We start from the raw sequence: 26,556 nt of genomic DNA, 5'->3' as shown, positions 1-26,556 counted from the left end.
GGGAGCAAGGGAGTACCTGATGAAGGGAGCAAGACAATTCTGAGCAGTGTGTAGAATAGAATCATAGAATCATAGAATCATAGAATAGTTAGGGTTGGAAAGGACCTCAAGATCATCTAGTTTCAACCCCCCTGCCATGGGCAGGGACACCTCACACTAAACCATCCCACACAAGGCTTCATTCAACCTGGCCTTGAACACTGCCAGGGATGGAGCACTCACAACCTCCCTGGGCAACCCATTCCAGTGCCTCACCACCCTAACAGGAAAGAATTTCTTCCTTATATCCAATTTAAACTTCCCCTGTTTAAGTTTTAACCCGTTACCCCTTGTCCTGTCACTACAGTCCCTGACGGAGAGTCCCTCCCCAGCATCCCTATAGGCCCCCTTCAGGTACTGGAAGGCTGCTATGAGGTCTCCACGCAGCCTTCTCTTCTCCAGGCTGAACAGCCCCAACTTCCTCAACCTATCTTCATACAGGAGGTGCTCCAGGCCCCTGATCATCCTTGTGGCCCTCCTCTGGACTTGCTCCAACAGTTCCATGTCCTTTTTATGTTGAGGACACCAGAACTGCACACAATACTCCAGGTGAGGTCTCACAAGAGCAAAATAGAGGGGCGGGATCACCTCTTTTGACCTGCTGGTCAAGCTCCTTTTGATGCAGCCCAGGATATGGTTGGCTTTCTGGGATGCGAGTGCCCACTGCCGGCTCATGTTCATTTTCTCATCGACAAGCACCCCCAAGTCCTTCTCCGCAGGGCTGCTCTGAATCTCTTCTTTGCCCAGTCTGTAGCTGTGCCTGGGATTGCTCCGACCCAGGTGTAGGACCTTGCACTTGTCATAAGGACCTTGAACTTCATAAGGTTGGCATCAGCCCACCTCACAAGCATGTCAAGGTACATCTGGATGTCATCCCTTCCCTCCAGCATATCAACCGGACCACACAGCTTGGTGTCATTGGCAAACTTGCTGAAGGCGCACTCAATCCCACTGTCCATGTCAGCAATGAAGATTTTAAACAAGACTGGTCCCAACACCGATACCTGAGGGACACCACTCATTACTGGTCTCCAGCCGGACATCAAGCCATTGACCATAACTCTTTGTGTGTGGCTGTCCAGCCAGTTCTTTATCCACCGAGTGGTCCATCCATCAAATTGATATCTCTCCAATTTAGAGAGAAGGATGTTGTGTGGGACAGTGTCAAATGCTTTGCACAAGTCCAGGTAGATGACATCAACTGCTTTACCCTTGTCCATCAGTTCTGTAGCCCCATCATAGAAGGCCACCAAATTGGTCAGGCAGGATTTCCCCTTAGTGAAGCCATGCTGGCTGTCACCAAGCACCTTGTTGTTTTTCATGTGCCTTAGCATGCTTCTCAGGAGAATGTGCTCCAAGATTTTGCCAGGCACAGAGGTGAGACTGACTGGTCTGTAATTCCCCAGGTCTTCCATTTTCCCCTTCTTGAAAATGGGGGTTATATTTCCCTTTTCCCAGTCGTTGGGAACTTCACCTGACTGCCATGATTTTTCAAATATGATGGCCAGTGGCTTAGCAACTTCATTCGCCAGCTCCTTCAGGACCCGCAGATGGATTTCATCAGGTCCCATGGACTTGTGCATGTTCAGATTTTGAAGATGGTCTCGAACCAGATCCTCTCCCACAGTGGGCTCAAGGTCTTCATTCTCACAGTCCCTGCGTCTACCTTCTAAGACCTGGGTGGTGCAGTCAGAGCCTTTGCCAGTGAAGACCGAGGCCCTTCTGCTGCACTTCCTTCTAGTTGGGATGCAGCACTCCTGAGCTTGTAGCAGGTGATCCCCAAATATCAACCAACAGTCTTGGGCACCCCTGCCCTCCAGGGCTATAACCCATGGAACCTTACTAAGCAGGTTCCTGAAGAGGCCAAAGTCTGCTCTTTTGAAGTCCAGGGCAGTGAGCTTGCTGCACACTTTTCTCACTGTCCTGGGGATCTCAAATTTGACCATCTCATGATCGCTGCATCCAAGGCTGCCCTGGAGTACCACATTCTCAACAAGCCCTTCCCTGTTGGTGAGCACAAGGTCAAGCATGGCACATCGCCTTGTCGGCTCCTCTATTACTTGCAGAAGGAAGTTGTCTTCCACACAATTGAGGAACCTCCTGGATTGCTTGTGCTGTGTAGTGCCATTGTTCCAACAGATGTCAGGGTGGTTGAAGTACTGACAGGCCCAAAGTCTATGGGTACAAATTGAAATGCAGGAAATTTAACTTAAGCACAGAAATAAATATTTTACCCTAAGGGTGATCAGACACCTGCACAGGTTGCTCAGAGAGGTTGTAAAGTTTCCATCCTTGGAGATACTGAAAACCTCAGTGGACAAGGTCTGGGGCAACCTGCTCTGGATGACCCAGCTTGGGCAGGGTAGTTGGACTACATGATCTCCAGAGGCCCCTTCCCAGCCCAGCTATTCTATGATTTTCTGATTCATACAGCTTTTACCTGTATCGTAGTTCTACAGAAAAATAAAACAACAAAAAACTTTTCAAGCATTCCTCTCCACCTTTTTTGCTTTTAAATTGTTTTCTTGCAATTAACAACTGATATCCTGAAGAGCACTCTGCTGAACAGTACTGAACACAAAATTTAAGGACTATCCATCCATAGAGATGTCTTACCCAGCATTGTTAAAATGCAGATTAATGTGGTCTCCTCTTTAAATTAGTGCTGTTCCAAGTAGGCCCTCCCATGAACATGTCTTCTCATGGAACAACAAAGGCTTTAAAGATCTTAGATTGCATCAGTGAAAATGTTTTCAGTTAGAACAACAGAAAGGGAGGAGCTGAAGAGAAGGGAGCCTGCCAGCCATTCTCAGTGTGTATGTACAAATGAGCTCTCCCATACTCCAGGAACATGTTCTAGCTGACCTGCTCTCATCTGCTTTTGCTGCCTGTAGGATATCAGAAGCTTGAGCCCCCAGGAGACTTTTGCATCAACACTGAATTACAGCATCATGGTCAGAAATAACAAGAAGAACAGAACCTTGGAAGCTCTGGCAATGTAGATATTCAGGTTTATTGAAAAGCTCAATAAATTACCTCTGTACTGAGGGTTAATTTCCTCATTGAGGAAGGATGTTACTGCTAGCTAGAAATTGAATACATTTCGTCCTCAGACCAGCAGTCCCATGGCTTTATTAGGATTCAGCTGGAACCAAATAAATCTATTTAAAAAATCCCTAGTAGAAAAAAAAAAAAAATGAGTTCTATAATCCAGTTATTAAAGGTGCAGTCATGAACTACCTGCAAATGCTTACTTGCTGAATATGCTTTTGAACCCTCTAAGCTTGACAGACAAGAATCATATTGGATTACTTTATTCCTAAGAGGTCCATTCTGAGAGCAGGGGGGAAAAATCAAATCACACAGCACTTACTAACCCTCTACTAAAAATCTGCATTAGAAAAATAAACCCAACACAAAACAACACCAATAATTTTGGAGAAAAATGTTCAGAGTGAAAATGCACTGGAGATACTTTTCTCCAGTATTTCCTATATTTGAAACTTTATTTGCATATTTGATTTCCTCTAGTTGGGTCCTGCAAATTATGACTGAACAGTGACAGACTAAAAATAAAACACACACCCCCACCACAAAAAGCAAAAAAGAATGATTAAACAGCTCCACCACAGAAAACTACAAACCTACCAATTTAAGACTACTGTCAGATTTCGCTTTACAGCCAGGCAGAGGAGGGTAATCAAAACTGTACGTATTAACACTAACTCAAAGGCACTGTAAAGATCTGCAGGATACCATAGGGAAACTCCTACTGTAAAATATAGATCATTAGCTTTATGCCAATAATTAGCAATGTCTTCAACCAGGTTGATCTCCAGCGGATGAAGACAAAACAAAATCCCCATATGCAGATCTGTCTTCCTAATTCTACCAAAAGACATAAACCATTAAGAGGATTAAAGTCAAAAAGGGGCAAAAAAATACTTTGTCTCCCTCAATAGCACTTTAGAGGATAAAGTTCCTTAGAGACTGCCTAAATTCAAAGAAAGGGAAAGGGAGGAGAAAAACTGTGGAACTACTTGAGGATCTGGCCCCAGTATGTCTACAGAGCCAAGACAGCTACAGACGAACCTAGATGAAACATTACTAACTGCAACAACATAGGATGGGAATAACAATTACACTGCTTTGCAATGTGAATTGCGGTAGCCAAAGTGACATACTGAATTATTCTATGAATGTAGTCGCTGATCATCCATTTTAGAACTAAAGATATATTGTTCCCTGTGAAAATGAAATCAAAGACTTGACTCTGATCTCCCCTATTATGAAACAAATCAGAAAATGTAAATCAAGTATCATCTTGTAAAGTGATCTCTACTGGAATAAATTTAGCAGCTGAGACAGACATGTCAAAAAGCCACTACAATATCTAGGCACTCACTGGCACTCTGCACCATTATTTGGTCTCTGATATTTCTGACAATTTATTAGGTAACAGTACCCAGCTGTAGTTGTAGGTGAACTTACCACATAAAACCGTAGCAAACATCAGGAATATGAATCCCTGTGCCTAAGGAAAACCTCTGGGCACCACTGAAATACTTCAATTGCGCAATGACAGGTACTTAGCTGAACTGCTGAACTTAAGTCTCTCTAGATGTACAGATACCTAAGGGCAACTGCCAGAATTCTCTTGGGTCACTTAATTACATGAGTAGTGGTAAGCAGATATTGTGTCTGCATCAGGGCAATCCACAAACAAGGTACTCCTCCTCCACTTATTTTACCCATTACTTTACATAGCAGACATCCTCAGAATTACTCGCACAAGAGGTGCAGGCAAGCCAATACTCTAAATTTGCCTATTCGCTGTCACCCAGAAAATTCTCTTAAGAAAGCCCTGCTCAGAAGGGACAGAGCCCAGGATTTCCAAATCAGCTGACCATCTGCGTACCACTGCCACTGGACTTTTGAGCATTTTCCATTAAAAGTGTCCTGTGAAACTGTCCTACTTTGTATGAATACACATAGAAATATAAGCACACACTAACTGATGCAAATATTTAACATTATTTTCCTCTGTTTCCTACCTGCTAGCTCCACTATTTTTATCCTTCCTACTATGAATATTGGTAGTGGAATAGTGCCAGTAAGTGAAGGCGTGAGCAAAGCCCTTTAAGAAATTACAGTGGCCAGATGGTTAAGACATTCTCTGAGAAGGTTGGCAGGCCAAAGGTCTTCTTACTGGTTTGTATTAGAGACTGTGGCAGTTGAAAACTTGCCCCTTCCTTACCCATCCCACTAACAGTGACTGTTCTAACTGCCTGACTACCAGCTAGACCAAGCAGCCTCTTCTCTGTTCTTCTATTTGTGTCTTTCTTTCAGTGTAAGAAAGATCTGACCTGGCTTAAATGACACCCTTCAGAGGGAACTGGAATCTCAAGAAGCACTAAATGCTTCCCTTTAGGCTGAATTTGCTTGTCCAGGCTCTATTTCACCTTATTAGGATTTTCTAATGTTTAGCTCACATATCTTTTGTATTCAGCTTCCCGTCTGTGGAGAATCCCACTCTTTGTTTTACCCTTCCAGACATTTCCCAGACACCTTGAACATGTAATTTGAGGCAGACATTTCCTATAGGAACATGTGTCTTTTTGTGGAACCAGTCTATTGCTTCCCTAGTGAGGAAAACCTGTATTTTTCATTAAATGAACATGTATTACAAAGTCACTAACAAAAGCCAAGTGTCGACTCTTCAACCTCTTACCACATGTACTTGACTAGTTTCAAAAGCCAAACATCACGTAACATTCTCTTTTATTTCATCATATAATAAATGATATAACTAAAGTTAGGTATTGGGCACTAGTTATCAATGCACAGTGCCGAAGTCTATACAGCTGCCACATGAGAGGTAGACATGATGAACTTACCTAAACAAATCTTTTTATTTTAAACATTTCAAAGTTCTTGTAATGTTTATGCAATTGATGTTTGAGTGTATGAAGTATGAAAAGTTCTGTATAGACCAGAAATGACCAAGTGAGGAAGATGCTTATTTTTCTAATTTCTGTTTTGATGTACAGGGAAAAAAGGTGACAATTCCATGGCTGAAGTTAAAGACATCTCTCATCTTAAAAATGGATTCTGGTAACATCAACAACATACAATCTATACTGGGGATGTGTATCAAGTTAGAGGAAAAAATTAGGAAAACAATCATTAGGACAAACAGCAGACTAAACTAAACCCGACAGGCTTGAGTGATGACATAATACCCCCTTACTCTGCAATGGTGACACAAAAATGCCAAAGGACACAAAGCTGTCAGTCTTGTTGTTTATCTTCTATCTAAGACTAATAAAAGGAGGTTAGTGATTGACATGAGCACAGTCCTAGGCATACAGTTTGCACTGTTTGAAAAACTTATTGATGGTTTTAGGGATGGCTTGTTATTCCCTTTTTCATTACCTTTGTGAAGTTTCACAAACTTTTAATATAACTTTTAAGCTATCACTAGTTTTTAAATTCATTGTTAGTAATTACAACTGCTGATATTGCAGTGCCCTAGTAATTTATAAACAGTACCAGCTTCTGGACAAGTGTCCAACTTAGTTAAAAACAAGACTAAGTTTTGCATAACCCCTTAGTTATTCTCATGGTGCTATTTTTAGCTGTCTCAGAAAACAAAGCCTAAATGTATCCTGCTACATCAGCTCCTAACTACTAAAAATGTAAAACGACACAGGTCTCTATAGAGCACAACACTGAAGCAGCACCATTTAATTTTAGCACATAAATCTTGTAAGGTGGGTAAAACTACAAAGACAGAGAACAAGAAACATTTTACATACTGAAGTGTTGCTGAAAACAAGTGACTTGGTTATTGCCCCAATTACTTTGTAGGAAACAGCTAGCAGAAAACACGCTGAAATGAAGTATGTTTAAGAGTTCTGCAGAATAATGCAATGGGGAAGTCAGTATTATTAAAAACACACGAGACAGCATTTTCAAAATCTTCCCCTAAATATATGTGGATGTGAGGATGCAAGACCAGTAAAACTTAAATTATTCTGCTTTATTATGCAAAAACCTCATAAAATTGAAGAAAGGACCCTATGAAGCCACAGTGTCTTGCAATTGATTCACTGGAGGGGCTGCACAGGTCTGTGGTAGCCATGTACATGCTTAAGACTTCCAAGAGAGATCTTCTAAAAGCAAATACATACTATAATAAGAAATAAAAAGGGCATATTGTTCCTGATTCACTCTTCTTATACATAAACTAACACTGAGAGGCACAATAGTGAAGAGAAATATGTTTTCCACTGAGGCTGGTCTGCCTCCCTCCAAAGCACTGAATGTACTCCTGAGAAACACATGAACTGCTTCTGCTTTGTATCTTGGTTTGTTGTTTGACCTTGTCTAGATTCACTTTGGCTCACTAAGCCTATGATTTCTAACCCCACAGGTTAGAAATCTAACCCCCCAGGGTGACAATGACTTTTCCTTCTAAAACTTGCTGTAAAGTGTTATTAGGGGAAATGCAATGTACCTTGAGAAAGGCAGAGGTTTAGTTCTCATTCCAGAATGGAATGCAAAACATTCATTTACTGACACAAAATACAAATTAGCTGAGTTCTAACAGCTTTATTCATCTCACAGTTGCTGGGCATTGGGGCAGCAGCAAGTACAAGAAGAAAGTCTTTGGCTAGAACTGTGAACAGAACAGGCATTTCATTATGCTTTTAAGCCCCATCACCAAGTTTCAACACATCATTTCATTTTAAAGTTGTCCTTTGGCAGTATATTTATTAAGGGTGGCCAGTACAGGCACAATAATTCATAATGTAAAGGACAACCAGAAAACTCCGCTCTTTCCTGTATTACAGCTGCATCACGACGCAGTTACATATGTTATAATGAGACACGTGCCAGTGTGCACCACTGTGCTAAAGGCACTTTATTCCAGCTGCTGAAGTTCTCTTTGGCATTATGGCTCAGTACCTGAATCTCCAGAAAGCTAAAAAGCGCACACCCTATCATGTGTTACTACTTCAGTAATGTAGAAAACCTGCCTAGCCAGTGAACTTAGCAGCAGGTAACTCTTCCTGCATCCCTTGCCCTGCACTCCAGTTACATGTTTCCAGTGATAACAGAGTATTTTATTGTCATTACAGGTTCAGGAATTTTCAGCCATTTTGTCTTCCTTGTGGCAAAGTAAAATATGTGAATGAAATACAGAAGTGGAATAGAGTTATTTAATTTGCTGAAGCATGCATTAGCTGAACTGCTTCCTCCTATTGCAGTATAGCTGTTAGCCTTCCTAAAGAGATCAGTATTTCCTGCAAGCATACCCACAGAAATTTTGTATAAAACCACTGCATTTCAATATGAAGTTCTGCACATATTTTAACTGCATATTTTTGTTCAGAAATAAGGACTTCTCACTATTGTTAACAGTACAATAAAAATCACCTGATAGCACTGTATCACTTGCGTCTGATATACTTCAAGCAGTAACATGATCCATTGACTGTCCTTTAAACATACAGCCACAGTACGACACCATTACTCCCCCCTCTCTGCCACACTCCATAATGAAACTCGGCAACAATTAAATGAAAGCATTTAAACAAATTTGTGCTTTCAAGGGCAGCCTAAAAATATTACAAGACAGTCTGAAAGCACTTTACACCCTGATTTCAGCCTCCTGTCAAGGCAGCTTTATTCTGGCTGTGATCTTGACTGAAATAGCAACGAAGGAAAGCACTCAGTCGGAGCTGCTCAGATGTAATTCCTGCTCTAACACATTCCTTGCTGTAAACAGATTCTCAGATAACACTGGATCAGCTAAGTTTCTACCTCGAAATGCTTTACAAAAGTAACATCCTTAAAACTTGACTATAGTAAATGGAAATTATACTCACACAACCACACGCAACAGTCTGAAACAAACAAACACTGGTACTGAGAAGAGAACAGCTCTTAACTAGACTAAAAGAATTTGAGAAAAATGAGAGATGAGCAAAATGCCTAGGAGGTAGGAATTGTAGATGCTTATCTCAGCATTTCCACCAGTCTCTTAGGCTGGTAATAAAGCAGGCAAACTTTTTACCTTCTACACTGGCTTTAGAAATGAGGATGACAGTTACTAGCAGCACAAGAGATACTGAGCTCATTAACACAGAAAGCATTCAGAGGAAAAAACTAGAGAACATGCCCTTATATTAAGGAAAAAAAGGTGATGTTCTCAATTCAGTTTTTAAAACTATAGTATCATTAATAGCATCCTGTCTTGGGTTTGTGGCAAGGTTTTAGTAGCAGGGGGGCTACCGGGGTGGCTTCTGCAAGAAGCTGTGAGAAGCTGCAAGAAGCTTCCCCCATATCCAACAGAGCCAATGCCAGCTAGCTCCGAGACTGACCCATCAGCACTGGCCAAGGCTGAGCCCATCAGCAATGGTGATAACACCTTAGTGATAACAGATTTAAGAAGGGGGGAAAAACTGCACAACAGCAACAGCAGCCAAAGAGAGGAGTGAGAATATGTGAGAGAAGCAGTTCTGCAGACACCAAGGTCAGTGCAGAAGGAGGGGAGGAGGTGCTCCAGTGCCAGAGCAGAAATTCTGCTGCAGCCCGTGTTGCAGACCATGGTGAGGCTGGCCTGAAAAGAAAGTTAGGCTAAGATGCACCCAGAAGTTAAGCGGAAACATGAAATGCACGTGTTTCTATACATAAATCTACTTCTTGGTAGTCACTGCTCAAATTAATGACCTTTCGAATAGTCTTAAGTAAAGCACCATGAAGTATGCATGATAACAAGGAATAGAAGTATAGTCACCACAAAAGGTGATTCGACGTTGGACAATGCAGTACCACAATAGGAACATCAGACCTAGCATGCAACTAAGGTACAGTACTGAGATATCTGAAACCAGTCCTGCTGCATTAGCTGGGCTCAACAGCAGTAATGTAAGCATAGTGATGCTGTGCTTGCATATTGCTCAGGGGACCTATGCCAGTATTTCTGCACACTACTTTGCTTGGCTGCATGTCTCAGTCAGTACCTCTACCTACTGACTGGTACATGGGTATTTTTTAAGACTTTCCTAAGACAGAAATGCTAAAATTGACTGTGGGAAATGTCCATTTTTTTCCTGTCTACTGAGTTGAACCTGATTTTACTGGCACATTGATTGCTGAACATTCCCATCCCCCCAAAACAGAGAATTGTTTTATTCTTGTAATTAATAAGGTGTAGCCCTCATACTATAGGAAGCCTTTTATCGTTCAGATACTGTACTATGCCATTACAAAGTAGATAATGATAATTTGTCCAACAGAACTAGCAAAAGCGCATCAGAATTCACAGTAATGATTTACAGGACCATTGATTGCCTAAATATTTGATCAGTCTGTATCATTCATCTATTCCAATATTTATTCTAGATTTAAGCAGTTTTTCTATGATCATTATCTCTGCAACTCATATTGGGAGTTCTAGTTCTTCGAGTAAGTTTTTATAACATAGAATAAAAAGTAGCTCTTAAGTCTGTAAGCGGAAACATAAACCAGAAAATATTTTCTGTTTTTCATTGCAAGGTGATGTTTTTGCTAATCAGACTGCCAGAATCAATGCAACATAAAGGATTGTTTGGCACACAGAATATACATCACAGATAATTACTTTTCAAAGGGGAAAGAAAACTGCTTTGTGAAATAGCAGACAGGTCTTGTATTGACCTGACAGTCACAGACAGAGCTGATTGCTGCAATACCGTAGCTCAGACATAGTTGTGGTTTACAAAACTGTTGTCAGGCATAGCCAAGTTGCCTACTGTAACAGTTGTAGAATTAGTGTTGTTTTCACAGATGTCTTTACTCCACGCTCTTAGATCTGGTGGAATAGTAGCATCAGTGAGAGCCCTCTAAAACTGACATTAGAGATTTACAGAGAAGCACTTTTTCAGGGAAGAAAGCATCTGTCACTGTTATTCACACCAAAAAGCATCTTAATCAGCAGGAAGCCCTTGCTGCAATCAATTACAGGGCAGTTCCTGATTGTGGTAGCCTTTGGTTCAAGCACGTCACAGTTTGACTCAGAGACACGCCTTCACTCACCTTCTGCTTCAACAGGAGAACGTGGTATTTCAGCAAAAAGATTCTCAAGGACTCTTAGCAGATCCTTGGTCACATCAGCACCATGGCAGGTGACTTTGTGCACGATTTTCCCTTTCTTATCCTAAGGTATCCTAGCTTACAAAGATGCAGATGGGCCATGTAGCCATTTAACAGAGATGATATTCATGGGAGCCTACATAGCTCTTCATTTAACTGCCAAGATTTTGTTCTCCTTTCTTGAGCCAAAAAGAAGTGAAAAATGTAAGACTGCATCATTTTCACTGAGATTAAGATAATGGCACCATACTAACGAGTTGCAATTAGATTAACAGATGAACAAAGAGAATTTGCAAGATCTACCTAGTTTCTATCTATGATGGAGACCTGTGTGGTACAAATTTGAAGGGCCACTGAAGAAAACAGTGCAAGCTTAGGAGAGAAAACTGATGGTAAATATATGACATTATCTTTCAAGCTGTAAGGCATGGCAGACATGGCAATCTCTGAGATAGGCATATAAACACATAAAAACTGCTCAGGTACTTGTAAGTGTACTCAAAACAACTTATTTTCTTGAAGTAATATCATGACTTTCATAGTTGCCATTAAGCATTGGTAGCACTGATTTTGCAAAAAATATTCTTCAAAATACATCTCATAGGTATAACAGACTATATTACTTTCATTGAATAAGCAGTGACATAACAACCTTCATCAATAATTAGTGTAGTCCTGTTTTATTCCAATCCAATTTATGTTACTGAAAAGCTTTTGAGCTACTTTCTCCTTAAATAATGCTGCTGCTGCTTTTACTGTGCTCTGTGGCTTGCACACCATTTCAGATTCTATAAATCAAGCCCTAAAAAATTTATGATTATTCCTGTTTTTTCAAGATTCCTTTCCACATACTATTTTCCTGTCTTGTGCTTTCATTCTATTTTTCTTCCTTACGTCACTGTGCTTCATAAATGCACTTTGTTTTACACAGTTTTCCTAGTCTTTTATGCTGTCTCTTCATTATATTCTACTTCTTTTATCTCTTCTGGGTTTTCTTATTTTCCCTTTATCTTCTTTCATGTCTCTGTATTGTTACAGTCTGCTGAAGTACACAGTAGGAGAGAAGCTACCATTAATTCTAAGCAGGATGTCTGGATTTAGAGGGATAGGAACCAGCCCTAATCTGGGTTCAGCTCCCTTTTGGTTTTGCTGTAGTAACAAGGTAATTACTCAGTTGTGCTTCCAGTATCTAATTATATTATTTCATTAGCCTTCTTCTTTTTACTAATCCTTACAAGGTTTGTAAACCCTTTTGTATGATTGTACCCAACATAATGATGGTCATGTCTTACACACTCTCATAAATAAATTGTAAACTGCTATTTGAACATGCTAGAATGACAGGCACATTAAAAGATAAAAATAACATGAAGGGAACTAAATAGCAAATTACTCCGTATGCTGAGACACTTGCATTAAATATTAAACATGTTTGAAGAACACATAACCTATCATATTTCAGCTTCTCTGTCTCTTCTTTCTCATACTTTCACATGCCCTTTTTCCCTTTATTTCAATACTTATACTGAAAATAAAAATTAATAGAAATACTCTTTAACAACCAACCAGCTGGAACTTAAAGTGCATGCTTTCAGATGGTAATCAGGTTTCTTCCAGCATGGCTTAGTAAGGTTATTGAGTAATGTATTCAGAGCCACGCTGCCTGCGTGAGATGCGGACATGCTGATGCCATAGTAAGGGAAGATAGCCAGCGTCCTGCTTCATGTAAGAGCATGTAACTGACAGGCTTAAACTAATGATGAATATCCTCTTTGAGGAGCTGTAGATGATATTACTTAAAAATCTTCTTTCCTAAACCCACTTCATTTTCAGAATTCGCAAAAGCCAACAATCGTCTATTTGACAACTAGAGCAGCAGTAGATCATTTTGCGGCAGGAATTTTAATGAACCTTTTGTCGCTCCTGTTTTTCGCCTGACTTTCCCCCTCCAAATATATTTTTGTTCTAAGCTGCCCATTTTTTACATGTACAAAATTTATGTACATGGAACTGACCTCATGTAGACATGAAAAGACAACTGAGTGGCAAATAGCTAGGTCTGGTTGTGATTTTATATTTATATATAAAGTAGCAGGGAGAAGTTCTGTTGTTCTTTTTTTTTTTAATAGCACGATCTCAGAGGTACAATTCTGCAATACATATTTAATCTAGCGAATAATGAAAAAAAGGTTTATTAATCAGCTTACAGAACCATTTGCTTTTATTTTTTGACTACAGGTGCTCAATTATTATGTGTTTTTCTAAGGATAATTATTTTGTTCATGCTATGAATGTACAGTTCCAATAGAGTGCAAAATAACTGTGGGAGGTAAAGTCCCAGTTCTCTCTTACATTTAACTTTTTTTCTGTCTTTTTTAAATTATTCTCAAAATCTTATGAGAATTGACGAGTTTCCTATTTCTGATGATACTTATTCTAGTAATCTAATTAGTTCTTCCTCTGCTGTGATTGTTATGCAATTATATTATGTCATGAAAACAGCATATTCTGTCAAATTGTTCTTTTTGTTTCTTCATGAAGGTTTAGTGCATTAAAAACAAGACAAAATCATTCTCTGTAACAAAGCCATAAATAACCCCCAGCATCTTTTTTTATATTTATAAAACTCTTATTAAAAAATGAGACCTTCAGTTTACTGGAACATATTGTATACGAAACTAAAATCTTACATCATAACTCACTATCTTTGAAATGTTCTGCACCAATCATATCAGACTGTTCTCACTGACTAAATCTGGCATAATTTAATCAGAATTAAATTAGACTTCCTCTATTAGAGTAAAAATAAACACCCAATTCATAGTCATTCCCTTAAAATACCTGCTTGTATTTGCAATCGTATAAGGATTACGGGGCTCAACAGGCCCTCTGCCAAAGTGATGCATTTTCAGCTGATCCTTTAGTCTGTTTTCTTAAGTCCACAACACAGAAGAAACTATGCATGATAATGGATGTCTTTTGGGTGATGACACTGAGATTGTATGAGATGACCAGCTGATAACATTTCTCTCAATGTAACTATATCTGCATCTATATGCCAGTTCTTTGTTTTAGCTAAAATGAGGACCATTTTCTTGGATAAATGACGTTACTCTAAGTAAGAATAAAAGTTCTCCTAAAAAAAAATTCCAAGCGAGTTTGACAACAGAACAGTCCCTGTACAAAAATGGCAGATGATACCTTGTGGGTAATTTTCAAAATTAAACTGAATAAAATACTAGGAAATGATAGTTTAAAAGACCCATTCTTGAACCAGAAAGGAGGTAACTTTCAGTGAAGAAAGAGATTCACTATCTTTTATCTGAATATCAAAATGTTAAATTTGTGAGGGTAAAGTCTTCAATCCCACCAAGCCTGTCTGACAATGGCATATGGTTTTGCTTTTGTCTAGCCTCATTTTATGCCCCAGTTTGCCTAAGATCATCAAAGAAAATTGTTTCATACTACACCTTTTCATCGTGCCGAAGGCTCTTAAAGTAAGACATCACCAGACTAACAGTATAATCCGTAAGAATAAGGTGGAGTTGAGAATAAGTACTTCGTCATTCTCTCAGATGAAACATGTAGCTGCCTCAGGTCATACAGAATATAGTTACAGCAACCTGTATGAGACTCCAGAATGGGCACCTATTAAGCAAACGCAGGAATGAGGGGCGCCCCCAGATGCGATTAAAGAAAACACTGGAATTGCAGAACACTGAACTGTTGTCCTCTAAAATCTTTTTATGAAGGAACAGCCTTGATTGACTCTATGTCAGCAAAAACTGTCAAATGAATGGCACACCTGGGCATTGAGCATTCATGCTTCACATTGGCAAATGAAAGAAGAAGATGAAAAAGTCCATCTCAATACATGCAATTCTTTCCCTGATGGTTTATATAATGATAAGTATTATGCATCAAGCAGACGGGAGAACTGAAACAGACGTGACGTGATGCACATGTTAGCGCCTCCTCATTCTCTTGTATGATGTGCTCCCCATGGTGGGAAGAGAAAGAACGACTTTTTTCCATTTTCCCTAAATGTAATGTCTATGTGAGAAATCCCCTTTTGTACAAGTACTCTAAATGAACAGCTTATTTGCTATGGAACACCATAACGATTGGGATGAAGCAGCTCACAGTCACTTGCACAGCTTTCCTTTAGCAAGTAGTTTGGATGTTTGGTCCTTATCTCCAAACCTTTTCCTAGGTATGGCCCAAAGCCCAGGGATGCAAAACACACCACTGATCCAAAATTTTTGGAAGACTTGCTACTATTGTTTCCCACAGGCTGTATACCCACACTGTTTTACTGTACTGAGAATTACAAAGTATGGACACATGACTTTTATGTATTAACAAATACACTGGCTCCCATTTTTGCTATTAACAACTGTGACAAGGGAAAAAAGTGAGTACATGCACTCATGATTTTCTCAACCTTTATAAAAATTAGAATAATTACTGCAGCTAGGCTTCTAAAATAAATAAAAGGAATGTGCTCTTTTACATTGCTTTGTTTCATACAGATTAGAACTCACCAACTAAACTGTTTATCAGTTACAATTTCAGCTGGCTACCATTTAATGTCTTATTTCTCTGAGGCAACGAGAAGGCAATTTTACACAACTGCTTTCTACATCAGATGCTTTCTCATACAGAGCCGAGGTCTCATTTAACCTACCTATTATTTCCTTATGGAAGGTAAGGGAGTAGTGAGGGCAGTGGAATTTCACATGCTCACGTTCAGTAAACCTTTAAAATCGTGCTTAGTTTAACTACTGCTGTGAAGTGCTTTTGGAACAGGGCCTGAACGTATAGCTCCTGCCTCTGCAGCTCCAGGCAGGCAGAACCGAGGTACCCTCCAAGGAGTACATGGATAATGTCACAGAGATTGCCTGCTCGTTAAATGGAGGGGGCTAGCAGCTTTATATTCCTGAAGATTACAGTGAAAGAGATTGTGGAGAAACAACATAAAGGGATGGCTCTTACTATTCTGCAGCACAGAGTTTGCTGAATTTTCATGCTAACACCAGCTATTCTAAAATTCAAAGACTTGAGACATACATCTTACAAGTAGTTTAAAGAATTACCAGTATCATGCTGATTTAGAACAAATTTGCAGTTGGTTTACTCAGAAAATCCTAATCCAGATTACTACAACACATACAATGCTACCTCAAACCCCAAGGGAATAATATATTGACAAAACTGTACCTAACTGTTCATGGATCTCCTTAGTTGCATGCTTATATTCAGACAAGAAAAAAAGGTGTAGTTTTCAGTCATGCAGCTCTAAGTTGCCTGGCATGCATACAGCTGATATAGTGTAGCTTTCCATGAAGATCTGGGGTAACAGAAATGGTTGAGGTGGAAACTGCTCAGTGTATAACAAACAAAAATGAAGGGAAAATGCTTTCCATGCCTGGCTTTTAAATCTGCAGTTGTCCTTGCCTTTGACCAAAACTACTGTCTTTCAGAAAGTGCTGCAACAGCCCTTGTTTGCATAGGACATGGTGCCATGCGAGCTGGTGTCTTCATTTTGGCAATGCTCCTTCAATTGTTTTTTCCACTTGCATGTAAGCATTGTGGGGGCTTCTTAAGAAACAGACAAAAGGGTTAAGATATTTGTAGAGCTATCTTTGAAAAGGAGGAATGGAAGCTCTTTTTGCACTTGAAATTTAATACTGGACTGCTTGAGTATTTATGAAGAAGGCAGAATATCTGAATCTATGTGTAGTCCAACTGGAATTATTTTCTGTAACACTGAAACTGTATCTAAGATTTGGATACCCAGATTTTAGAAGCACACTTAATTGCTGTACAAAGGATAATTAAGAGTGCAGAGTACTAAAGTAAGAGGAGGGACAAATATAAAATATTCCTATTTTATCTGTATTTAGAAGCAAAAAATCTCTATTAATACAATGACTGGTACTTTTTAAAGTCGTAATGAGACACACAGGTTTTATTGATGCATAACATAAACAATTTTTAAGTCCTTACAACAATTAAAATGATTGCTCCTGAGTGCCAGTATTTGCAACTGAGGAACATTAGTACTATTCAGACAATAGAACAAATGAAGCTTTGGACAAGCCTATGGAATGGTCTTCAATCTCAGTCTGCTGGGAAGCAGATGTTTTGACAGCTATTTAATGGCAGAGAATAAGGTTCAATCCAGCTGTGTCACTCTTTCTAGGCACATCATACAAACATTTACTTTTATGGATGGTATCTTGTTATCACTATAAGAAAATGAAAATGAGCTCATAATCTTGAAATATTAAAGTTCTAGAAAAGAAAAAAATCCCCAAATATGATAACTGAGGCACAAACTCCCTCATAGCCCCAAAGCTATAGTCTTATGTCACTGTAAAATAGATTTTCCTACTTTTAGTGCATATTAATCTTGAAAGTGACAACAGTCACCACATTTGTGACAAAATAACTTACTAAAAGTGGAATAAACTATGAACAACATTTAGTAAAACTAAGCAATGTTACAACAAATTCAAACTTGAGTAGTAAGCTTCTCAAATATTCTTCCTGAATTATATTACTTTCTTGTATCTATTTTAGGAAGCTTTGGTAACAAATGAAATGCATATTGTAAGAAAAGAAAATGTTCAATTTAATTATGAAGCTTTTATTCACTTAAAATATGAATGAACGTAAAAATACTCTTTTTGTATTTCCAATATGACTTACTGGAAATTACGCTAGTGACTCATTCACTAGACAGGAAAAAGCCGTATTATTTTTCAACTGTTGGTACAGAGTAAGAATTAATATTCATTAAGGGGAAACAGGTAAGAGGTAAAGATGAAGTTTCTTCTGATACTTTTTCGAAACAAACAAGAACAAGCTCAGAGGGAAAAATGCATAAACCTAAGTATATTCTATCCTTGTTTGAGCTGACAATAGAGGGAAGTTTGGAATTCAAGAACTGTAACTGAAAATGGGCCAGAATCTTATAAGCTAAGTTCTGAGTTTGGTAGACACAGCTTCCCTTGCAACTACCTGATAAGCCTGTCCAAAGAATTATTTTTAAATTAGAATGTAACCACAGATTTTTGAAGTACCTGTAGGCACTTCAGATAATTTTGATATCTTCCTTTCTTATAAACATCAATTCTTGATTTTATAAATTACATTAAAATTTTGTCATTACTTATGAAATGAATACATGTCGTAGTTTAAACCAATCCACACAGGTCGTCCACTCACCCCCCCCCTTCTTGCCCTCCCCCTGCTTCTGGAGGGATGGAGAGGAGAATTGAAAAGAATGCAACTTCCACAGGTTGAGATAAGAACACTTTAGTAACTAAGGTGTAACACAAATCACTGCTGCTACCACCAATAATAATAGTGCTAAAGGAAATGACAAAAGGAAAGAATACAACACCTCAACACCAGCCAACCAATAACTCGCCCCACTCCCCCCAGCCAAGCACTAACCGATACCTCCTCCAACCGTGCAGTCCCTCCCTTCCGGGTAACTCCCCGTTACATCCTGGGCATGACGTGCTGTGGTATGGAATACCTCTTTGGTCAGTTTGGGTCAGATGTCCTGTCTCTGCTTCCTCCCAGCCTCCCCTCCTCCCTGGCAGAGCATGAGGCTCAGAAAGTCCTTGGCCAGACCAAACATTCGAGCAGCAACTGAAAACATCCACGTTATCAGCACTGTTCCCAGGCCAAAAGATCAAAACACAGCACTGTACTAGCTCCTAAGAAGGAGAAAAATGGCTGCTGCTGCTCAACCCAGGACAATACACCATACAGTAAATGAACAAATAGTAAATAAATAAATTTATAAATAAAACATTTTAAAGATTACCTGTATGGTTCACTTAGTAACTCATGTTATTGATTTTAGGGATTTTAAAATGGTGGTGAAACAAAAGGTAATAAGGATATTCATGTTCCTGTAACTTTTGCATGGCAAAAAAGGAAAAGATTGTATAAAATAGTTTGTGGGCTCAGGAAAAAAAAAACTATCCAAGTCCTGCAGAGTGGTGTCAAACTTAAGCAATACTCTGAATTCTCAATTCTAATCAACTTGCAAATTTGGGACAGTTTGCCAGCTACCAGTCTTGGGCAGGTGAAAGAACAAACTGTTGTCTGACATCCTTTCATTTTTCTGAAGGGTTGATAGCATGAAAAATGGCAGTAAGATCATCAGTAAAGAAAACAAATTCTGAGCACTGCTACTGGGTATCGGAGTAGACTGCAAATAAGAAAATAATTTGGATATTTAAAATGCAGCCCAAGGCACAAGCCTACATGAAGTTTTCATTTTCACGTATTTAATCAAATGTTACTGTCTATCAGTTTAAGAACATTGTAAAGTTAGTTAAAAATATGGGTAGGCCTTTCTAAACCACTTAGGAAAGAAATCCTTCCCATGATTAACACTTCTACAGACAGAAACCCTCGGTACTCGCAGCTTTTACTTGTGGAGTTTAACAAGGTCACAATCTACTTACAGTAGCAGCTGGTAGGACCTTTCTCCTTTTAACAGTTTCTGGTGTAATTATCACTGTTATCAGAGATGGCAATTTTTGTTGTCACATTAAATAACATACAGTGGAAAGAAAGAGAACCAAATACTGAAAAACACCCACAGATAAGAATGAAGTGAGTAGGTTTATCTGATATTTAATACACTTCTTTTTTCTTAGTAGGAAATGTTGCGGATTATTTTATGCATACTGCATTCTAGCACCTCTAACCAGCACATTTTCCTCTTCAAGCCAAAACCAAGACAATACACGTTAAAGACTCAATTAATTTGAAATAACAGGACTAGAAGTAATTCCTCTAGGTCCTGCTGACACTTAAGAGGAGGACCAAATATAGCAACTGATGAAGAGAACTTTTTTAAAATAACCTGCTCTACTTCATTGTTTTTTTCCATGAGAATTGACATACTTTTCAATGACAGACACTGCTACTGTCATCCATGCTGATGCAGGGGATGCTGCCCCTTCCCACTTCTGGCTGCCCTATATATCCAAATCTTTTTCTTTGTTTCTTTGTTTTTTTGAACTTTCTTGTTCAACGTCTTCTTAAAATTCAGTTCTGCAAAATTTCTTGCCAATGAAAAAGGGAAGTTGTCAACATAAGAAGGAAACCCACAACACATGTTTGAGTTTACTGAACTGTCATCTCCTACGGACTAAAGTTCTAGACATCCCATGAATGAATCCCATATGCAGCAGCTGAAAATATCACATGTATGTATCAGCACAGAAGCCTGAAATCTTCAGTCACTGAGGTTTAATCATTTCCTGACCATGGACATAGCCACATGATACTATCTCAAATTCCTCCATGAAAGATTATGTAGTATGAGCATTTACCCCTTTCCTTTGCACTCTGCATCCTTGAGCACATAGCTAACAGCTAACATGTACTGGTTTAGAGGAAGGATACCACCACAGCATTAAAAAAACGTTTGTTTGTTTCTTTTAGCAAGGAGCAGCACTGCAGCACTGAAGTTTGGTGAAAGTTTAAGAACTACAAGTAATCACAGCCTGAAGCCGTGAAAATCTAAACTGCAAGAACTGGCCCAAGGCTGGCAATTGCTGCTACCACAGTTTTGGCTGAATGAGCTATCATTTGACCCTAAAGCACCTGTGAAGCCAAAACGTATCAAAGAATAGATGACAGCAGCTATTTCAGCAGTATTTGCAGAGACAAGAACACATCAAGAGTCAATAGTGAAAGTAATAAAAAAGGCTAAACTTTCTTTTACAAATAGAAACCAAGAAAACCTTTTTGATTCTGTTTGCACAAGAAATGTGTGTAGTGCCAAGGCTTAGAAGCGAAGGGGAAAAAATAAACTCCATACAGTATGACTGGTCAAAGAAAAAAAAAGGATGCCCCAGAAATAGCCTTCAGGAAAATAAGCACAACTTTGTGTAAATAATTCTGCCTCTGTACTTAGATTTCTTTGAGTATTTCTTATCTGAAGTCATTACCCATCTCAAAAGCATGCTGGAAAAAAACCCAGAAAACCAGCTACTAAAGAGCTCTTTCAAAAGCACATTCGAAATTATATGATAAGCATTACTCGCTCTCCTCCTGCCTTTTATCATTAGTTAATGATGAGTTGCTGGGATTGAGTGCTCAATGCAAAGCGCCATATGAAAGCCTTTAAACTTAGTGTTGGCCAGGCAAAAATTTTAGACTTAAGAGTACCATAAAGTTAGGTTTTAAAGTTATGGTTTTGTATTTCAGGGATCACAATTTTAAGAGTTTGTGAAGAATGCAGTTTTATTTAGTTTTATCTAGGCAGGGTTTTAATTGTACTGGATACCAAGGAAATAAAAGGATGTCTCCACACTGTTTTAAAGGATTGCAGAGATTGCTATATGTTTCAGTGTATCACTCATTACAGTTCTCTGTTGCTTGTAAGATAGCACTCAGATTCCTAGTACGATATAATATGTTGCTGGATTCTATGATATCAGTTAACAAGTGTGGGATGAAAGACGTTAAACAGGAATAACTATGTCCAAACATATCCACCTACTGCTGTTGTCACTGGAAAAGGAACCACAATTGCATGGATGATGAAGAGAATGATCCTCTGATGTCAACTGTCATGCTATGCTTCAGGTGCTACCTACCTTCTCTTGTTACACATGTACTCATTCCAATTATTAACAATTACAACATATATCTGTGCTTGGCAGATATGGCAGGCCTGAGCTTGCACTGCAATCCAGATGTATTTCACTTTTTACATAACTTGCCCCAAGCACAAAGTTTTGGATGAATCTTACAGAAGGAAAGAAGCAGCAGTTTGTGGTTGCTCTGTCACTTAGCACGGGGACTACTTGTTCCATACAGACATATGGCTATAAGAGGGTAGGCTTTGGGCTTGCTTTGATTATAGGGACATTTCCACCTCTTAGCTAGTGTGGACGCTGATAAGCACACTGACTGAGGATGGGGTGGGTGCACCACAATCCAGACATACCCTAGTGCTGGCTACCAAATATGTGGAACACACTATTTCATTTGCTGCCTTATCTGTACTGGACTGGAGCAGCTTTGAGATAAGTTGAAGGTCATGACAACTACTTGTATTCTTGAACTAACTATTCCTAACCCCCCCCAAGTATATTTTCCTAAAGTAGAACACTAGAGAAAACTGGTTTGTATCTGCATGTACAACCTCCAAGTAATACAAACAAGAAAACTCCCTAGCCCACTGCCTTTCCACTTTTTACCCTCCTTTTTTGGGGGGTGGGGAAACACCACAAATAACAATCCCCAGTTAGAAAATATACACCTTAAGCATTCAACTACTGCTTGTTTTGTTTCCATCAAACAGCAGTTTATACTATAACTACTTTAATTGCATGTGACCTGCAAATTTCTTTTTGTCTGGGGAAAAATTCTTTTAATCAAACCTACAGTGCCTTTGGAAAGGGGAATAATGCTCTAATATGTAAATAAGGAAGAGAAATCTCCACTATGCAAGCAGCTGTGACCTCCAACACACATTGTAAACTCACATGAAGTACTGCAATTAATAACTTTATCAAGCTGCTGCATTAAAATTGCTATAAATTATTTACTCAATTTCATTAACAAAAGAGAGTTTGTGCAACACACAGCTGAAATACCTCTGAGAAAAACAGAGCATGCTGTGTCTGGTCACAGGGCCAATGAACTCATTTAAAAAGGAAGGGAAAAAAGTAGAAAGTAAGCAGCAAGTGTTGTGATTGAGCCTGGAAATCTTACAGGTGGCAAGTGATCACATTTCAAAAAGGCTGTGATACAGAAACGGTCATTGAGCAATGCCTATGTGGCATCAGGACACATTAGGAGCAAGCAACCTGGAATTAGAATTCTGAGAAAGAACTTTAAACACAGAGTACATCGTACTCTTTATTTTTTTATTTTTTACTCTGTTATTTACAAATTTATTGTCATTTTTTTTCCTACTGCTACTTGTCAGCTAACTCTGGAAGAACCTACGCTGCTATCAAGCACCATGGAGGTCACTCCCACACATCTGATTACCTCTTCACTTCATTCACAGGAATGTTGCTAGACATATACCGAAAGCCACCATGAACAACTCGTTCATTTCTAAGACAGATGTCTGTTACAAAATGCTCTTGAACTCTGGAAGCTACAAGAAGCTAACTACATTTTATGGTAATAATATGACTTCCAGAATAGCAGTTCTACACTTTAAATATAGGGTCTTAGGAAAAGCTAGGTATTGTTCAGAGTAAGTCAGCAATCTGAAACATTGGCAAAATTTTTATACATGGTGTTGTTAAGGGAAAGACTATGATGGAAACTCATAAATTCAGAAGAAAAAAGGTTACTTGTAAAGTCTCATAAGTAGAATAAAGAATGTATGTTTTCTGATTCTGGCTACAGAAACTGTGAAAGAACCTGACAGGGAAGCAAACCAATATTATTAAATTTGCTAGAGGTTATCCAATATACTACACACTTTCCACTTGAATAAAGCAAAGCAGCCTCAAAGTCTGCTGCTAGGAAAATACCAACTGCTACTTGCTCTGGTTGTTATACAAATATCTAAACCCACATCTTTAATTTAGAGTCACAGTACACTAACAAATAGGAAGACACCCCCACCCCTCAAAGGTGTAATAATTATATAAGGCAAAGGAGAGACAAAAGAAGGGAAAACTGAGATAGTCCAAGTTAAAGGCAGCATACAAAAGCTGAGAAAAATTGATGGCCCTATTTCCAAAAGTGCTTATTTGTCAAAATGAAAACCACACCTGTCTCCTTAGATGTCCAAAGAGCTAAGGGTTCCTAAATCTCTCTTTAATCCCCACCCCCAACGCTGAAATCACATAAAAGCTTATGAAAAACTGTTAACATTAATTTTCTCTGGACCACAACTTTATGAGGGACAGACGCAAGAGCATTTGTTACTGAAAACAGACAATATGCCTTTCCTTAAAGAAGTGATCAAAGCCCTCACAAGGTATTGCCTGATGGTCAAGGATATTCTCTGAGAAATTAAAAATATATATTTGGAGTCTTTTAGACTGAAGGTGGCACTGAATATTAAATCATTAAGGTAGAAGTCTTTTTTTAATGTTGATTAAATGCTTGAACAAGGGAAACATTTCAGAAATATGGCTAAACACTACCATTGCCTCCATTACATCAATGGGCAAGCCATTAATACCTTTTGCAAGGATCTTGTTCGTTTATGAGAGAGAGAGAGAGAGAGAAAGATAGAGACTGATTACTCAGAAACTTAAACCTTGCTTTAGATATTGGTAGGACTCAGCTGCTCTTGCTGAGGTAGCTCAGGACTTGAAAAGAAGTAGAAATCAACACATCTTCTGAGCTTTCCAGAAAAAGGGAATGCCTCTATCAAATTCACAACATCTAAAATTCACCAAATGCTATTTTACGGTCTTGTTTAAGCCTCCCTTTAAAAATTAACTTGCTTAGAGGTGTCTCTCCTCTCTCAATACCTAGACATTTTCAAAAAATGATACTGCATCTTATTTACTAAAGGTTAAATAAGAAGCTTTTGACTAAAAGAGAAATTAAAGCCACATTTCATGTCCATCATATTTGAAAAATCATGGCAGGCAGGTGAAGTTCCAGACAACTGGAAAAAGGGAAATATAACCCCCATTTTCAAGAAGGGGAAAATGGAAGACAAGGGGAATTACAGACCAGTCAGTCTCACCTCTGTGCCTGGCAAAATCTTGGAGCACATTCTCCTGGAAGGCATGCTAAGGCACATGAAAAATAACAAGGTGCTTGGTGACAGCCAGCATGGCTTCACTAAGGGGAAATCCTGCCTGACCAATTTGGTGGCTTTCTATGATGCGGCTACAGAACTGATGGACAGGGGTAGAGCAGTTGATGTCATCTACCTGGACTTGTGCAAAGCGTTCGATGCTGTCTCATACAACATCCTTCTCTCTAAATTGGAGAGATATCAATTTGATGGATGGACCACTCGGTGGATAAAGAACTGGCTGGATGGCTGCACACAAAGAGTTATGGTCAATGGCTCAATGTCCGTCTGGAGACCAGTAACGAGTGGTGTCCCTCAGGGGTCAGTGTTGGGACCAGTCTTGTTTAACATCTTCATTGCTGACATGGACAGTGGGATTGAGTGCGCCCTCAGCAAGTTTGCCGATGACACCAAGCTGTGTGGTCCGGTTGATATGCTGGAGGGAAGGGATGCCATCCAGAGGGACCTTGACACGCTTGTGAGGTGGGCTGATGCCAACCTTATGAAGTTCAACCATGACAAGTGCAAGGTCCTACACCTGGGTCGGAGCAATCCCAGGCACAGCTACAGACTGGGCAAAGAAGAGATTCAGAGCAGCCCTGCAGAGAAGGACTTGGGGGTGCTGGTCGATAAGAAAATGAACATGAGCCGGCAGTGGGCACTTGCATCCCAGAAAGCCAACCGTATCCTGGGCTGCATCAAAAGGAGCACGACCAGCAGGTCGAAAGAGATGATCATGCACCTCTACTCTGCTCTTGTGAGACCTCACCTGGAGTATTGTGTGCAGTTCTGGTGTCCTCAACATAAAAAGGACATGGAACTGTTGGAGCAAGTCCAGAGGAGGGCCACAAGGATGATCAGGGGCCTGGAGCACCTCCCGTATGAAGACAGGCTGAGGAAGTTGGGGCTGTTCATCCTGGAGAAGAGAAGGCTGCGTGGAGACCTCATAGCAGCCTTCCAGTACCTGAAGGGGGCCTATAGGGATGCTGGGGAGGGACTCTCCGTCAGGGACTGTAGTGACAGGACAAGGGGTAACGGGTTAAAACTTAAACAGGGGAAGTTTAGATTGGATATAAGGAAGAAATTCTTTACTGTAAGGGTGGTGAGGCACTGGAATGGGTTGCCCAGGGAAGTTGTGAATGCCCCATCCCGTGGCAGTGTTCAAGGCCAGGTTGGACAAAGCCTTGTGTGGAATGGTTTAGTGTGAGGTGTCCCTGCCCATGGCAGAGGGTTTGGAACTACATGATCTTGAGGTCCTTTCCAACCCTACCTATTCTATGATTTTATGAGTCATAAATCCTAACCCAGTTCCTTAAGTATAAAAGTCTTTTTCTGTAATTACCAGTTTCCCCTCAGTCAGTTTCTACCCCCATGGTATCTCACTGAAAAGTCATCCTGCTACTGAAACCTAAAGTACTTGGAAATGAATTAAGACAATCTCTTTTCCTGTCCTGTAGTGTTCTTTCAGATGTTATTCTGAGCTCCTTTGAAGCCATCTATATTCTTTCTTCATTCCTCAGTTCTTTTCTGAGATACAGCTTCTGCCTCCTTTGTCTCTCTGAAATCTCCACCTTCTTCTACGGAGAGAAGCAGCGTATTGAAAT

The 26,556-nt window shown here is 39.5% G+C and overlaps 1 protein-coding gene across 4 annotated transcripts in view; it reads right to left on the bottom strand.

Moving 5' to 3' along the window:
- Positions 1-26,556, bottom strand: part of CADM2 (cell adhesion molecule 2) — a 659,180-nt gene that overhangs the window by 150,434 nt on the left and 482,190 nt on the right. The window contains exon 1 of one of the 4 annotated variants that reach the window (XM_065676381.1): positions 18,652-18,687. The exons of 2 other annotated variants lie outside the window; for them this stretch is intronic. The gene's annotated coding sequence lies outside the window, so the exon portion shown is untranslated. Of the gene's footprint in view, positions 1-8,933; positions 8,950-18,651; positions 18,688-26,556 lie in introns of those variants that run through there. One more of the 4 variants, XM_065676382.1, reaches the window with a different exon arrangement.

Source organism: Lathamus discolor, chromosome 4 (assembly GCF_037157495.1).
Source record: "Lathamus discolor isolate bLatDis1 chromosome 4, bLatDis1.hap1, whole genome shotgun sequence".
NCBI classification, from domain to species: Eukaryota; Metazoa; Chordata; class Aves; order Psittaciformes; family Psittacidae; genus Lathamus; species Lathamus discolor.
This window is presented reverse-complemented; position numbering and strand designations above follow the sequence as displayed.